Genomic DNA, 12,500 nt, shown 5'->3' with positions numbered 1-12,500 from the left:
CACTTTTGCGTGAAGGCCAGCTCCTGCAAGTGAGCAGAGTGGCGCAGTGGAAGCGTGCTGGGCCCATAACCCAGAGGTCGATGGATCGAAACCATTCTCTGCTATGACTTTTAGATTCCTTTGCGTTGCGTAACAGAAAGCCATATGCTCTCAGAGACCTCACCTGCACTTGAGGACTTGAAAAACTGCAGCAGCCAGTTCGTTTTCTAAGCAATCGTAAAAGGCTTCTCACGCTGACTGAAGGAATATTTATCCATCCATCCATCCATCTATCTATCTGTATTTCTGTCTTTCAACATTTGTGAATGTCACTGTAGCCTGCAAACTCGTGCCCTTGCGAAAGGCTAGGACGAGGCAAATCACAGCTCTGGGAGAAGCTAGCATTGACAGTCGTTGGTCTCAACTGACAACAAGTGCACACATCAGCCTGCTTCCTGAACCAGCAGGCTTTTACCGTCCCCTTCGCCACTCTACACTTCCTTACCATAAAGAAAGGCAACAAGCAACCCATAACCCAGAGGTCGATGGATCGAAACCATTCTCTGCTATGACTTTTAGATTCCTTTGCGTTGCGTAACAGAAAGCCATATGCTCTCAGAGACCTCACCTGCACTTGAGGACTTGAAAAACTGCAGCAGCAAGTTCGTTTTCTAAGCAATCGTAAAAGGCTTCTCACGCTGACTGAAGGAATATTTATCCATCCATCCATCCATCTATCTATCTGTATTTCTGTCTTTCAACATTTGTGAATGTCACTGTAGCCTGCAAACTCGTGCCCTTGCGAAAGGCTAGGACGAGGCAAATCACAGCTCTGGGAGAAGCTAGCATTGACAGTCGTTGGTCTCAACTGACAACAAGTGCACACATCAGCCTGCTTCCTGAACCAGCAGGCTTTTACCGTCCCCTTCGCCACTCTACACTTCCTTACCATAAAGAAAGGCAACAAGCAACCCATAACCCAGAGGTCGATGGATCGAAACCATTCTCTGCTATGACTTTTAGATTCCTTTGCGTTGCGTAACAGAAAGCCATATGCTCTCAGAGACCTCACCTGCACTTGAGGACTTGAAAAACTGCAGCAGCAAGTTCGTTTTCTAAGCAATCGTAAAAGGCTTCTCACGCTGACTGAAGGAATATTTATCCATCCATCTATCTATCTATCCCTATCTATCTGTATTTCTGTCTTTCAACATTTGTGAATGTCACTGTAGCCTGCAAACTCGTGCCCTTGCGAAAGGCTAGGACGAGGCAAATCACAGCTCTGGGAGAAGCTAGCATTGACAGTCGTTGGTCTCAACTGACAACAAGTGCACACATCAGCCTGCTTCCTGAACCAGCAGGCTTTTACCGTCCCCTTCGCCACTCTACACTTCCTTACCATAAAGAAAGGCAACAAGCAGAAGGAGGCGCCCAACGTGGGGCTCGAACCCACGACCCTGAGATTAAGAGTCTCATGCTCTACCGACTGAGCTAGCCGGGCCACTGCGGGGGCCGCAGCGCAAGACAGCCCGCCGGAGTCTGCAAGAAGAAATGCGGCCACTTGACGGACGCACGGGCGTCCAATACTTTCCGACTTCCGTGCCTGCATTCACCATCCGGAGGCTTCGGCTCAAATCGTCTATTCTGGTCCAAAGACTTCTTGGGAGGGTTACAGGCTGCAGTTCATGCCGAACTACGAGCGCCTGCTCGACGTGAGCACATCATTGGCACTTTTGCGTGAAGGCCAGCTCCTGCAAGTGAGCAGAGTGGCGCAGCGGAAGCGTGCTGGGCCCATAACCCAGAGGTCGATGGATTGAAACCATTCTCTGCTATGACTTTTAGATTCCTTTGCGTTGCGTAACAGAAAGCCATATGCTCTGAGACCTCACCTGCACTTGAGGACTTGAAAAACTGCAGCAGCCAGTTCGTTTTCTAAGCAATCGTAAAAGGCTTCTCACGCTGACTGAAGGAATATTTATCCATCCATCCATCCATCTATCTATCTGTATTTCTGTCTTTCAACATTTGTGAATGTCACTGTAGCCTGCAAACTCGTGCCCTTGCGAAAGGCTAGGACGAGGCAAATCACAGCTCTGGGAGAAGCTAGCATTGACAGTCGTTGGTCTCAACTGACAACAAGTGCACACATCAGCCTGCTTCCTGAACCAGCAGGCTTTTACCGTCCCCTTCGCCACTCTACACTTCCTTACCATAAAGAAAGGCAACAAGCAACCCATAACCCAGAGGTCGATGGATCGAAACCATTCTCTGCTATGACTTTTAGATTCCTTTGCGTTGCGTAACAGAAAGCCATATGCTCTCAGAGACCTCACCTGCACTTGAGGACTTGAAAAACTGCAGCAGCAAGTTCGTTTTCTAAGCAATCGTAAAAGGCTTCTCACGCTGACTGAAGGAATATTTATCCATCCATCCATCTATCTATCTATCTATCTATCCCTATCTATCTGTATTTCTGTCTTTCAACATTTGTGAATGTCACTGTAGCCTGCAAACTCGTGCCCTTGCGAAAGGCTAGGACGAGGCAAATCACAGCTCTGGGAGAAGCTAGCATTGACAGTCGTTGGTCTCAACTGACAACAAGTGCACACATCAGCCTGCTTCCTGAACCAGCAGGCTTTTACCGTCCCCTTCGCCACTCTACACTTCCTTACCATAAAGAAAGGCAACAAGCAACCCATAACCCAGAGGTCGATGGATCGAAACCATTCTCTGCTATGACTTTTAGATTCCTTTGCGTTGCGTAACAGAAAGCCATATGCTCTCAGAGACCTCACCTGCACTTGAGGACTTGAAAAACTGCAGCAGCAAGTTCGTTTTCTAAGCAATCGTAAAAGGCTTCTCACGCTGACTGAAGGAATATTTATCCATCCATCCATCTATCTATCTATCTATCTATCTATCCCTATCTATCTGTATTTCTGTCTTTCAACATTTGTGAATGTCACTGTAGCCTGCAAACTCGTGCCCTTGCGAAAGGCTAGGACGATGCAAATCAGCTCTGGGAGAAGCTAGCATTGACAGTCGTTGGTCTCAACTGACAACAAGTGCACACATCAGCCTGCTTCCTGAACCAGCAGGCTTTTACCGCCCCCTTCGCCACTCTACACTTCCTTACCATAAAGAAAGGCAACAAGCAGAAGGAGGCGCCCAACGTGGGGCTCGAACCCACGACCCTGAGATTAAGAGTCTCATGCTCTACCGACTGAGCTAGCCGGGCCACTGCGGGGGCCGCAGCGCAAGACAGCCCGCCGGAGTCTGCAAGAAGAAATGCGGCCACTTGACGGACGCACGGGCGTCCAATACTTTCCGACTTCCGTGCCTGCATTCACCATCCGGAGGCTTCGGCTCAAATCGTCTATTCTGGTCCAAAGACTTCTTGGGAGGGTTACAGGCTGCAGTTCATGCCGAACTACGAGCGCCTGCTCGACGTGAGCACATCATTGGCACTTTTGCGTGAAGGCCAGCTCCTGCAAGTGAGCAGAGTGGCGCAGCGGAAGCGTGCTGGGCCCATAACCCAGAGGTCGATGGATCGAAACCATTCTCTGCTATGACTTTTAGATTCCTTTGCGTTGCGTAACAGAAAGCCATATGCTCTCAGAGACCTCACCTGCACTTGAGGACTTGAAAAACTGCAGCAGCAAGTTCGTTTTCTAAGCAATCGTAAAAGGCTTCTCACGCTGACTGAAGGAATATTTATCCATCCATCCATCCATCCATCTATCTATCTATCCCTATCTATCTGTATTTCTGTCTTTCAACATTTGTGAATGTCACTGTAGCCTGCAAACTCGTGCCCTTGCGAAAGGCTAGGACGATGCAAATCACAGCTCTGGGAGAAGCTAGCATTGACAGTCGTTGGTCTCAACTGACAACAAGTGCACACATCAGCCTGCTTCCTGAACCAGCAGGCTTTTACCGCCCCCTTCGCCACTCTACACTTCCTTACCATAAAGAAAGGCAACAAGCAGAAGGAGGCGCCCAACGTGGGGCTCGAACCCACGACCCTGAGATTAAGAGTCTCATGCTCTACCGACTGAGCTAGCCGGGCCACTGCGGGGGCCGCAGCGCAAGACAGCCCGCCGGAGTCTGCAAGAAGAAATGCGGCCACTTGACGGACGCACGGGCGTCCAATACTTTCCGACTTCCGTGCCTGCATTCACCATCCGGAGGCTTCGGCTCAAATCGTCTATTCTGGTCCAAAGACTTCTTGGGAGGGTTACAGGCTGCAGTTCATGCCGAACTACGAGCGCCTGCTCGACGTGAGCACATCATTGGCACTTTTGTGTGAAGGCCAGCTCCTGCAAGTGAGCAGAGTGGCGCAGCGGAAGCGTGCTGGGCCCATAACCCAGAGGTCGATGGATCGAAACCATTCTCTGCTATGACTTTTAGATTCCTTTGCGTTGCGTAACAGAAAGCCATATGCTCTCAGAGACCTCACCTGCACTTGAGGACTTGAAAAACTGCAGCAGCCAGTTCGTTTTCTAAGCAATCGTAAAAGGCTTCTCACGCTGACTGAAGGAATATTTATCCATCCATCCATCTATCTATCTGTATTTCTGTCTTTCAACATTTGTGAATGTCACTGTAGCCTGCAAACTCGTGCCCTTGCGAAAGGCTAGGACGAGGCAAATCACAGCTCTGGGAGAAGCTAGCATTGACAGTCGTTGGTCTCAACTGACAACAAGTGCACACATCAGCCTGCTTCCTGAACCAGCAGGCTTTTACCGTCCCCTTCGCCACTCTACACTTCCTTACCATAAAGAAAGGCAACAAGCAACCCATAACCCAGAGGTCGATGGATCGAAACCATTCTCTGCTATGACTTTTAGATTCCTTTGCGTTGCGTAACAGAAAGCCATATGCTCTCAGAGACCTCACCTGCACTTGAGGACTTGAAAAACTGCAGCAGCAAGTTCGTTTTCTAAGCAATCGTAAAAGGCTTCTCACGCTGACTGAAGGAATATTTATCCATCCATCCATCTATCTATCTATCTATCTATCCCTATCTATCTGTATTTCTGTCTTTCAACATTTGTGAATGTCACTGTAGCCTGCAAACTCGTGCCCTTGCGAAAGGCTAGGACGAGGCAAATCACAGCTCTGGGAGAAGCTAGCATTGACAGTCGTTGGTCTCAACTGACAACAAGTGCACACATCAGCCTGCTTCCTGAACCAGCAGGCTTTTACCGCCCCCTTCGCCACTCTACACTTCCTTACCATAAAGAAAGGCAACAAGCAGAAGGAGGCGCCCAACGTGGGGCTCGAACCCACGACCCTGAGATTAAGAGTCTCATGCTCTACCGACTGAGCTAGCCGGGCCACTGCGGGGGCCGCAGCGCAAGACAGCCCGCCGGAGTCTGCAAGAAGAAATGCGGCCACTTGACGGACGCACGGGCGTCCAATACTTTCCGACTTCCGTGCCTGCATTCACCATCCGGAGGCTTCGGCTCAAATCGTCTATTCTGGTCCAAAGACTTCTTGGGAGGGTTACAGGCTGCAGTTCATGCCGAACTACGAGCGCCTGCTCGACGTGAGCACATCATTGGCACTTTTGCGTGAAGGCCAGCTCCTGCAAGTGAGCAGAGTGGTGCAGCGGAAGCGTGCTGGGCCCATAACCCAGAGGTCGGTGGATCGAAACCATTCTCTGCTATGACTTTTAGATTCCTTTGCGTTGCGTAACAGAAAGCCATATGCTCTCAGAGACCTCACCTGCACTTGAGGACTTGAAAAACTGCAGCAGCCAGTTCGTTTTCTAAGCAATCGTAAAAGGCTTCTCACGCTGACTGAAGGAATATTTATCCATCCATCCATCCATCTATCTATCTGTATTTCTGTCTTTCAACATTTGTGAATGTCACTGTAGCCTGCAAACTCGTGCCCTTGCGAAAGGCTAGGACGAGGCAAATCACAGCTCTGGGAGAAGCTAGCATTGACAGTCGTTGGTCTCAACTGACAACAAGTGCACACATCAGCCTGCTTCCTGAACCAGCAGGCTTTTACCGTCCCCTTCGCCACTCTACACTTCCTTACCATAAAGAAAGGCAACAAGCAACCCATAACCCAGAGGTCGATGGATCGAAACCATTCTCTGCTATGACTTTTAGATTCCTTTGCGTTGCGTAACAGAAAGCCATATGCTCTCAGAGACCTCACCTGCACTTGAGGACTTGAAAAACTGCAGCAGCAAGTTCGTTTTCTAAGCAATCGTAAAAGGCTTCTCACGCTGACTGAAGGAATATTTATCCATCCATCCATCCATCTATCTATCTGTATTTCTGTCTTTCAACATTTGTGAATGTCACTGTAGCCTGCAAACTCGTGCCCTTGCGAAAGGCTAGGACGAGGCAAATCACAGCTCTGGGAGAAGCTAGCATTGACAGTCGTTGGTCTCAACTGACAACAAGTGCACACATCAGCCTGCTTCCTGAACCAGCAGGCTTTTACCGCCCCCTTCGCCACTCTACACTTCCTTACCATAAAGAAAGGCAACAAGCAACCCATAACCCAGAGGTCGATGGATCGAAACCATTCTCTGCTATGACTTTTAGATTCCTTTGCGTTGCGTAACAGAAAGCCATATGCTCTCAGAGACCTCACCTGCACTTGAGGACTTGAAAAACTGCAGCAGCAAGTTCGTTTTCTAAGCAATCGTAAAAGGCTTCTCACGCTGACTGAAGGAATATTTATCCATCCATCCATCTATCTATCTATCTATCTATCCCTATCTATCTGTATTTCTGTCTTTCAACATTTGTGAATGTCACTGTAGCCTGCAAACTCGTGCCCTTGCGAAAGGCTAGGACGATGCAAATCACAGCTCTGGGAGAAGCTAGCATTGACAGTCGTTGGTCTCAACTGACAACAAGTGCACACATCAGCCTGCTTCCTGAACCAGCAGGCTTTTACCGCCCCCTTCGCCACTCTACACTTCCTTACCATAAAGAAAGGCAACAAGCAGAAGGAGGCGCCCAACGTGGGGCTCGAACCCACGACCCTGAGATTAAGAGTCTCATGCTCTACCGACTGAGCTAGCCGGGCCACTGCGGGGGCCGCAGCGCAAGACAGCCCGCCGGAGTCTGCAAGAAGAAATGCGGCCACTTGACGGACGCACGGGCATCCAATACTTTCCGACTTCCGTGCCTGCATTCACCATCCGGAGGCTTCGGCTCAAATCGTCTATTCTGGTCCAAAGACTTATTGGGAGGGTTACAGGCTGCAGTTCATGCCGAACTACGAGCGCCTGCTCGACGTGAGCACATCATTGGCACTTTTGCGTGAAGGCCAGCTCCTGCAAGTGAGCAGAGTGGCGCAGCGGAAGCGTGCTGGGCCCATAACCCAGAGGTCGATGGATCGAAACCATTCTCTGCTATGACTTTTAGATTCCTTTGCGTTGCGTAACAGAAAGCCATATGCTCTCAGAGACCTCACCTGCACTTGAGGACTTGAAAAACTGCAGCAGCCAGTTCGTTTTCTAAGCAATCATAAAAGGCTTCTCACGCTGACTGAAGGAATATTTATCCATCCATCCATCCATCTATCTATCTGTATTTCTGTCTTTCAACATTTGTGAATGTCACTGTAGCCTGCAAACTCGTGCCCTTGCGAAAGGCTAGGACGAGGCAAATCACAGCTCTGGGAGAAGCTAGCATTGACAGTCGTTGGTCTCAACTGACAACAAGTGCACACATCAGCCTGCTTCCTGAACCAGCAGGCTTTTACCGTCCCCTTCGCCACTCTACACTTCCTTACCATAAAGAAAGGCAACAAGCAACCCATAACCCAGAGGTCGATGGATCGAAACCATTCTCTGCTATGACTTTTAGATTCCTTTGCGTTGCGTAACAGAAAGCCATATGCTCTCAGAGACCTCACCTGCACTTGAGGACTTGAAAAACTGCAGCAGCAAGTTCGTTTTCTAAGCAATCGTAAAAGGCTTCTCATGCTGACTGAAGGAATATTTATCCATCCATCCATCTATCTATCTATCTGTATTTCTGTCTTTCAACATTTGTGAATGTCACTGTAGCCTGCAAACTCGTGCCCTTGCGAAAGGCTAGGACGATGCAAATCACAGCTCTGGGAGAAGCTAGCATTGACAGTCGTTGGTCTCAACTGACAACAAGTGCACACATCAGCCTGCTTCCTGAACCAGCAGGCTTTTACTGCCTCCTTCGCCACTCTACACTTCCTTACCATAAAGAAAGGCAACAAGCAGAAGGAGGCGCCCAACGTGGGGCTCGAACCCACGACCCTGAGATTAAGAGTCTCATGCTCTACCGACTGAGCTAGCCGGGCCACTGCGGGGGCCGCAGCGCAAGACAGCCCGCCGGAGTCTGCAAGAAGAAATGCGGCCACTTGACGGACGCACGGGCGTCCAATACTTTCCGACTTCCGTGCCTGCATTCACCATCCGGAGGCTTCGGCTCAAATCGTCTATTCTGGTCCAAAGACTTCTTGGGAGGGTTACAGGCTGCAGTTCATGCCGAACTACGAGCGCCTGCTCGACGTGAGCACATCATTGGCACTTTTGCGTGAAGGCCAGCTCCTGCAAGTGAGCAGAGTGGCGCAGCGGAAGCGTGCTGGGCCCATAACCCAGAGGTCGATGGATCGAAACCATTCTCTGCTATGACTTTTAGATTCCTTTGCGTTGCGTAACAGAAAGCCATATGCTCTCAGAGACCTCACCTGCACTTGAGGACTTGAAAAACTGCAGCAGCCAGTTCGTTTTCTAAGCAATCGTAAAAGGCTTCTCACGCTGACTGAAGGAATATTTATCCATCCATCCATCCATCTATCTATCTGTATTTCTGTCTTTCAACATTTGTGAATGTCACTGTAGCCTGCAAACTCGTGCCCTTGCGAAAGGCTAGGACGAGGCAAATCACAGCTCTGGGAGAAGCTAGCATTGACAGTCGTTGGTCTCAACTGACAACAAGTGCACACATCAGCCTGCTTCCTGAACCAGCAGGCTTTTACCGTCCCCTTCGCCACTCTACACTTCCTTACCATAAAGAAAGGCAACAAGCAACCCATAACCCAGAGGTCGATGGATCGAAACCATTCTCTGCTATGACTTTTAGATTCCTTTGCGTTGCGTAACAGAAAGCCATATGCTCTCAGAGACCTCACCTGCACTTGAGGACTTGAAAAACTGCAGCAGCAAGTTCGTTTTCTAAGCAATCGTAAAAGGCTTCTCACGCTGACTGAAGGAATATTTATCCATCCATCCATCTATCTATCTATCTATCTATCCCTATCTATCTGTATTTCTGTCTTTCAACATTTGTGAATGTCACTGTAGCCTGCAAACTCGTGCCCTTGCGAAAGGCTAGGACGATGCAAATCACAGCTCTGGGAGAAGCTAGCATTGACAGTCGTTGGTCTCAACTGACAACAAGTGCACACATCAGCCTGCTTCCTGAACCAGCAGGCTTTTACCGTCCCCTTCGCCACTCTACACTTCCTTACCATAAAGAAAGGCAACAAGCAGAAGGAGGCGCCCAACGTGGGGCTCGAACCCACGACCCTGAGATTAAGAGTCTCATGCTCTACCGACTGAGCTAGCCGGGCCACTGCGGGGGCCGCAGCGCAAGACAGCCCGCCGGAGTCTGCAAGAAGAAATGCGGCCACTTGACGGACGCACGGGCGTCCAATACTTTCCGACTTCCGTGCCTGCATTCACCATCCGGAGGCTTCGGCTCAAATCGTCTATTCTGGTCCAAAGACTTCTTGGGAGGGTTACAGGCTGCAGTTCATGCCGAACTACGAGCGCCTGCTCGACGTGAGCACATCATTGGCACTTTTGCGTGAAGGCCAGCTCCTGCAAGTGAGCAGAGTGGCGCAGCGGAAGCGTGCTGGGCCCATAACCCAGAGGTCGATGGATCGAAACCATTCTCTGCTATGACTTTTAGATTCCTTTGCGTTGCGTAACAGAAAGCCATATGCTCTCAGAGACCTCACCTGCACTTGAGGACTTGAAAAACTGCAGCAGCCAGTTCGTTTTCTAAGCAATCGTAAAAGGCTTCTCACGCTGACTGAAGGAATATTTATCCATCCATCCATCCATCTATCTATCTGTATTTCTGTCTTTCAACATTTGTGAATGTCACTGTAGCCTGCAAACTCGTGCCCTTGCGAAAGGCTAGGACGAGGCAAATCACAGCTCTGGGAGAAGCTAGCATTGACAGTCGTTGGTCTCAACTGACAACAAGTGCACACATCAGCCTGCTTCCTGAACCAGCAGGCTTTTACCGTCCCCTTCGCCACTCTACACTTCCTTACCATAAAGAAAGGCAACAAGCAACCCATAACCCAGAGGTCGATGGATCGAAACCATTCTCTGCTATGACTTTTAGATTCCTTTGCGTTGCGTAACAGAAAGCCATATGCTCTCAGAGACCTCACCTGCACTTGAGGACTTGAAAAACTGCAGCAGCAAGTTCGTTTTCTAAGCAATCGTAAAAGGCTTCTCACACTGACTGAAGGAATATTTATCCATCCATCCATCTATCTATCTATCTATCTATCCCTATCTATCTGTATTTCTGTCTTTCAACATTTGTGAATGTCACTGTAGCCTGCAAACTCGTGCCCTTGCGAAAGGCTAGGACGATGCAAATCACAGCTCTGGGAGAAGCTAGCATTGACAGTCGTTGGTCTCAACTGACAACAAGTGCACACATCAGCCTGCTTCCTGAACCAGCAGGCTTTTACCGCCCCCTTCGCCACTCTACACTTCCTTACCATAAAGAAAGGCAACAAGCAGAAGTAGGCGCCCAACGTGGGGCTCGAACCCACGACCCTGAGATTAAGAGTCTCATGCTCTACCGACTGAGCTAGCCGGGCCACTGCGGGGGCCGCAGCGCAAGACAGCCCGCCGGAGTCTGCAAGAAGAAATGCGGCCACTTGACGGACGCACGGGCGTCCAATACTTTCCGACTTCCGTGCCTGCATTCACCATCCGGAGGCTTCGGCTCAAATCGTCTATTCTGGTCCAAAGACTTCTTGGGAGGGTTACAGGCTGCAGTTCATGCCGAACTACGAGCGCCTGCTCGACGTGAGCACATCATTGGCACTTTTGCGTGAAGGCCAGCTCCTGCAAGTGAGCAGAGTGGCGCAGCGGAAGCGTGCTGGGCCCATAACCCAGAGGTCGATGGATCGAAACCATTCTCTGCTATGACTTTTAGATTCCTTTGCGTTGCGTAACAGAAAGCCATATGCTCTCAGAGACCTCACCTGCACTTGAGGACTTGAAAAACTGCAGCAGCCAGTTCGTTTTCTAAGCAATCGTAAAAGGCTTCTCACGCTGACTGAAGGAATATTTATCCATCCATCCATCCATCTATCTATCTGTAATTCTGTCTTTCAACATTTGTGAATGTCACTGTAGCCTGCAAACTCGTGCCCTTGCGAAAGGCTAGGACGAGGCAAATCACAGCTCTGGGAGAAGCTAGCATTGACAGTCGTTGGTCTCAACTGACAACAAGTGCACACATCAGCCTGCTTCCTGAACCAGCAGGCTTTTACCGTCCCCTTCGCCACTCTACACTTCCTTACCATAAAGAAAGGCAACAAGCAACCCATAACCCAGAGGTCGATGGATCGAAACCATTCTCTGCTATGACTTTTAGATTCCTTTGCGTTGCGTAACAGAAAGCCATATGCTCTCAGAGACCTCACCTGCACTTGAGGACTTGAAAAACTGCAGCAGCCAGTTCGTTTTCTAAGCAATCGTAAAAGGCTTCTCACGCTGACTGAAGGAATATTTATCCATCCATCCATCCATCTATCTATCTGTAATTCTGTCTTTCAACATTTGTGAATGTCACTGTAGCCTGCAAACTCGTGCCCTTGCGAAAGGCTAGGACGAGGCAAATCACAGCTCTGGGAGAAGCTAGCATTGACAGTCGTTGGTCTCAACTGACAACAAGTGCACACATCAGCCTGCTTCCTGAACCAGCAGGCTTTTACCGTCCCCTTCGCCACTCTACACTTCCTTACCATAAAGAAAGGCAACAAGCAGAAGGAGGCGGCCAACGTGGGGCTCGAACCCACGACCCTGAGATTAAGAGTCTCATGCTCTACCGACTGAGCTAGCCGGGCCACTGCGGGGGCCGCAGCGCAAGACAGCCCGCCGGAGTCTGCAAGAAGAAATGCGGCCACTTGACGGACGCACGGGCGTCCAATACTTTCCGACTTCCGTGCCTGCATTCACCATCCGGAGGCTTCGGCTCAAATCGTCTATTCTGGTCCAAAGACTTCGTGGGAGGGTTACAGGCTGCAGTTCATGCCGAACTACGAGCGCCTGCTCGACGTGAGCACATCATTGGCACTTTTGCGTGAAGGCCAGCTCCTGCAAGTGAGCAGAGTGGCGCAGCGGAAGCGTGCTGGGCCCATAACCCAGAGGTCGATGGATCGAAACCATTCTCTGCTATGACTTTTAGATTCCTTTGCGTTGCGTAACAGAAAGCCATATGCTCTCAGAGACCTCACCTGCACTT

At 49.8% G+C, this 12,500-nt stretch overlaps 17 non-coding genes across 17 annotated transcripts; 8 read left to right on the top strand and 9 right to left on the bottom strand.

Moving 5' to 3' along the window:
• The first annotated feature begins 32 nt into the window (after positions 1-32).
• On the top strand, positions 33-104 carry trnam-cau (transfer RNA methionine (anticodon CAU)). The gene has a single exon. It is a non-coding gene; the product is annotated as a tRNA-Met (tRNA).
• A 1,303-nt stretch (positions 105-1,407) lies between these two features.
• Positions 1,408-1,480, bottom strand: trnak-cuu (transfer RNA lysine (anticodon CUU)). The gene has a single exon. It is a non-coding gene; the product is annotated as a tRNA-Lys (tRNA).
• Positions 1,481-3,144: 1,664 nt separating this feature from the next.
• trnak-cuu (transfer RNA lysine (anticodon CUU)) lies at positions 3,145-3,217 on the bottom strand. The gene has a single exon. It is a non-coding gene; the product is annotated as a tRNA-Lys (tRNA).
• Positions 3,218-3,476: 259 nt separating this feature from the next.
• On the top strand, positions 3,477-3,548 carry trnam-cau (transfer RNA methionine (anticodon CAU)). The gene has a single exon. It is a non-coding gene; the product is annotated as a tRNA-Met (tRNA).
• A 427-nt stretch (positions 3,549-3,975) lies between these two features.
• trnak-cuu (transfer RNA lysine (anticodon CUU)) lies at positions 3,976-4,048 on the bottom strand. Its single transcript has one exon. It is a non-coding gene; the product is annotated as a tRNA-Lys (tRNA).
• Positions 4,049-4,307: 259 nt separating this feature from the next.
• On the top strand, positions 4,308-4,379 carry trnam-cau (transfer RNA methionine (anticodon CAU)). Its single transcript has one exon. It is a non-coding gene; the product is annotated as a tRNA-Met (tRNA).
• An 867-nt stretch (positions 4,380-5,246) lies between these two features.
• trnak-cuu (transfer RNA lysine (anticodon CUU)) lies at positions 5,247-5,319 on the bottom strand. The gene has a single exon. It is a non-coding gene; the product is annotated as a tRNA-Lys (tRNA).
• Positions 5,320-6,965: 1,646 nt separating this feature from the next.
• trnak-cuu (transfer RNA lysine (anticodon CUU)) lies at positions 6,966-7,038 on the bottom strand. Its single transcript has one exon. It is a non-coding gene; the product is annotated as a tRNA-Lys (tRNA).
• A 259-nt stretch (positions 7,039-7,297) lies between these two features.
• trnam-cau (transfer RNA methionine (anticodon CAU)) lies at positions 7,298-7,369 on the top strand. The gene has a single exon. It is a non-coding gene; the product is annotated as a tRNA-Met (tRNA).
• An 853-nt stretch (positions 7,370-8,222) lies between these two features.
• Positions 8,223-8,295, bottom strand: trnak-cuu (transfer RNA lysine (anticodon CUU)). Its single transcript has one exon. It is a non-coding gene; the product is annotated as a tRNA-Lys (tRNA).
• A 259-nt stretch (positions 8,296-8,554) lies between these two features.
• Positions 8,555-8,626, top strand: trnam-cau (transfer RNA methionine (anticodon CAU)). The gene has a single exon. It is a non-coding gene; the product is annotated as a tRNA-Met (tRNA).
• Positions 8,627-9,497: 871 nt separating this feature from the next.
• On the bottom strand, positions 9,498-9,570 carry trnak-cuu (transfer RNA lysine (anticodon CUU)). The gene has a single exon. It is a non-coding gene; the product is annotated as a tRNA-Lys (tRNA).
• Positions 9,571-9,829: 259 nt separating this feature from the next.
• On the top strand, positions 9,830-9,901 carry trnam-cau (transfer RNA methionine (anticodon CAU)). The gene has a single exon. It is a non-coding gene; the product is annotated as a tRNA-Met (tRNA).
• An 871-nt stretch (positions 9,902-10,772) lies between these two features.
• trnak-cuu (transfer RNA lysine (anticodon CUU)) lies at positions 10,773-10,845 on the bottom strand. Its single transcript has one exon. It is a non-coding gene; the product is annotated as a tRNA-Lys (tRNA).
• A 259-nt stretch (positions 10,846-11,104) lies between these two features.
• trnam-cau (transfer RNA methionine (anticodon CAU)) lies at positions 11,105-11,176 on the top strand. Its single transcript has one exon. It is a non-coding gene; the product is annotated as a tRNA-Met (tRNA).
• Positions 11,177-12,029: 853 nt separating this feature from the next.
• Positions 12,030-12,103, bottom strand: trnak-cuu (transfer RNA lysine (anticodon CUU)). Its single transcript has one exon. It is a non-coding gene; the product is annotated as a tRNA-Lys (tRNA).
• Positions 12,104-12,361: 258 nt separating this feature from the next.
• On the top strand, positions 12,362-12,433 carry trnam-cau (transfer RNA methionine (anticodon CAU)). Its single transcript has one exon. It is a non-coding gene; the product is annotated as a tRNA-Met (tRNA).
• The last annotated feature ends 67 nt before the right edge of the window (positions 12,434-12,500 follow it).

This window comes from Amia ocellicauda, chromosome 12 (assembly GCF_036373705.1).
Source record: "Amia ocellicauda isolate fAmiCal2 chromosome 12, fAmiCal2.hap1, whole genome shotgun sequence".
Taxonomy (NCBI): domain Eukaryota; kingdom Metazoa; phylum Chordata; class Actinopteri; order Amiiformes; family Amiidae; genus Amia; species Amia ocellicauda.
Note: the sequence above shows the minus strand (reverse complement) of the source record. Positions and strands in the feature narration are given on the sequence as shown.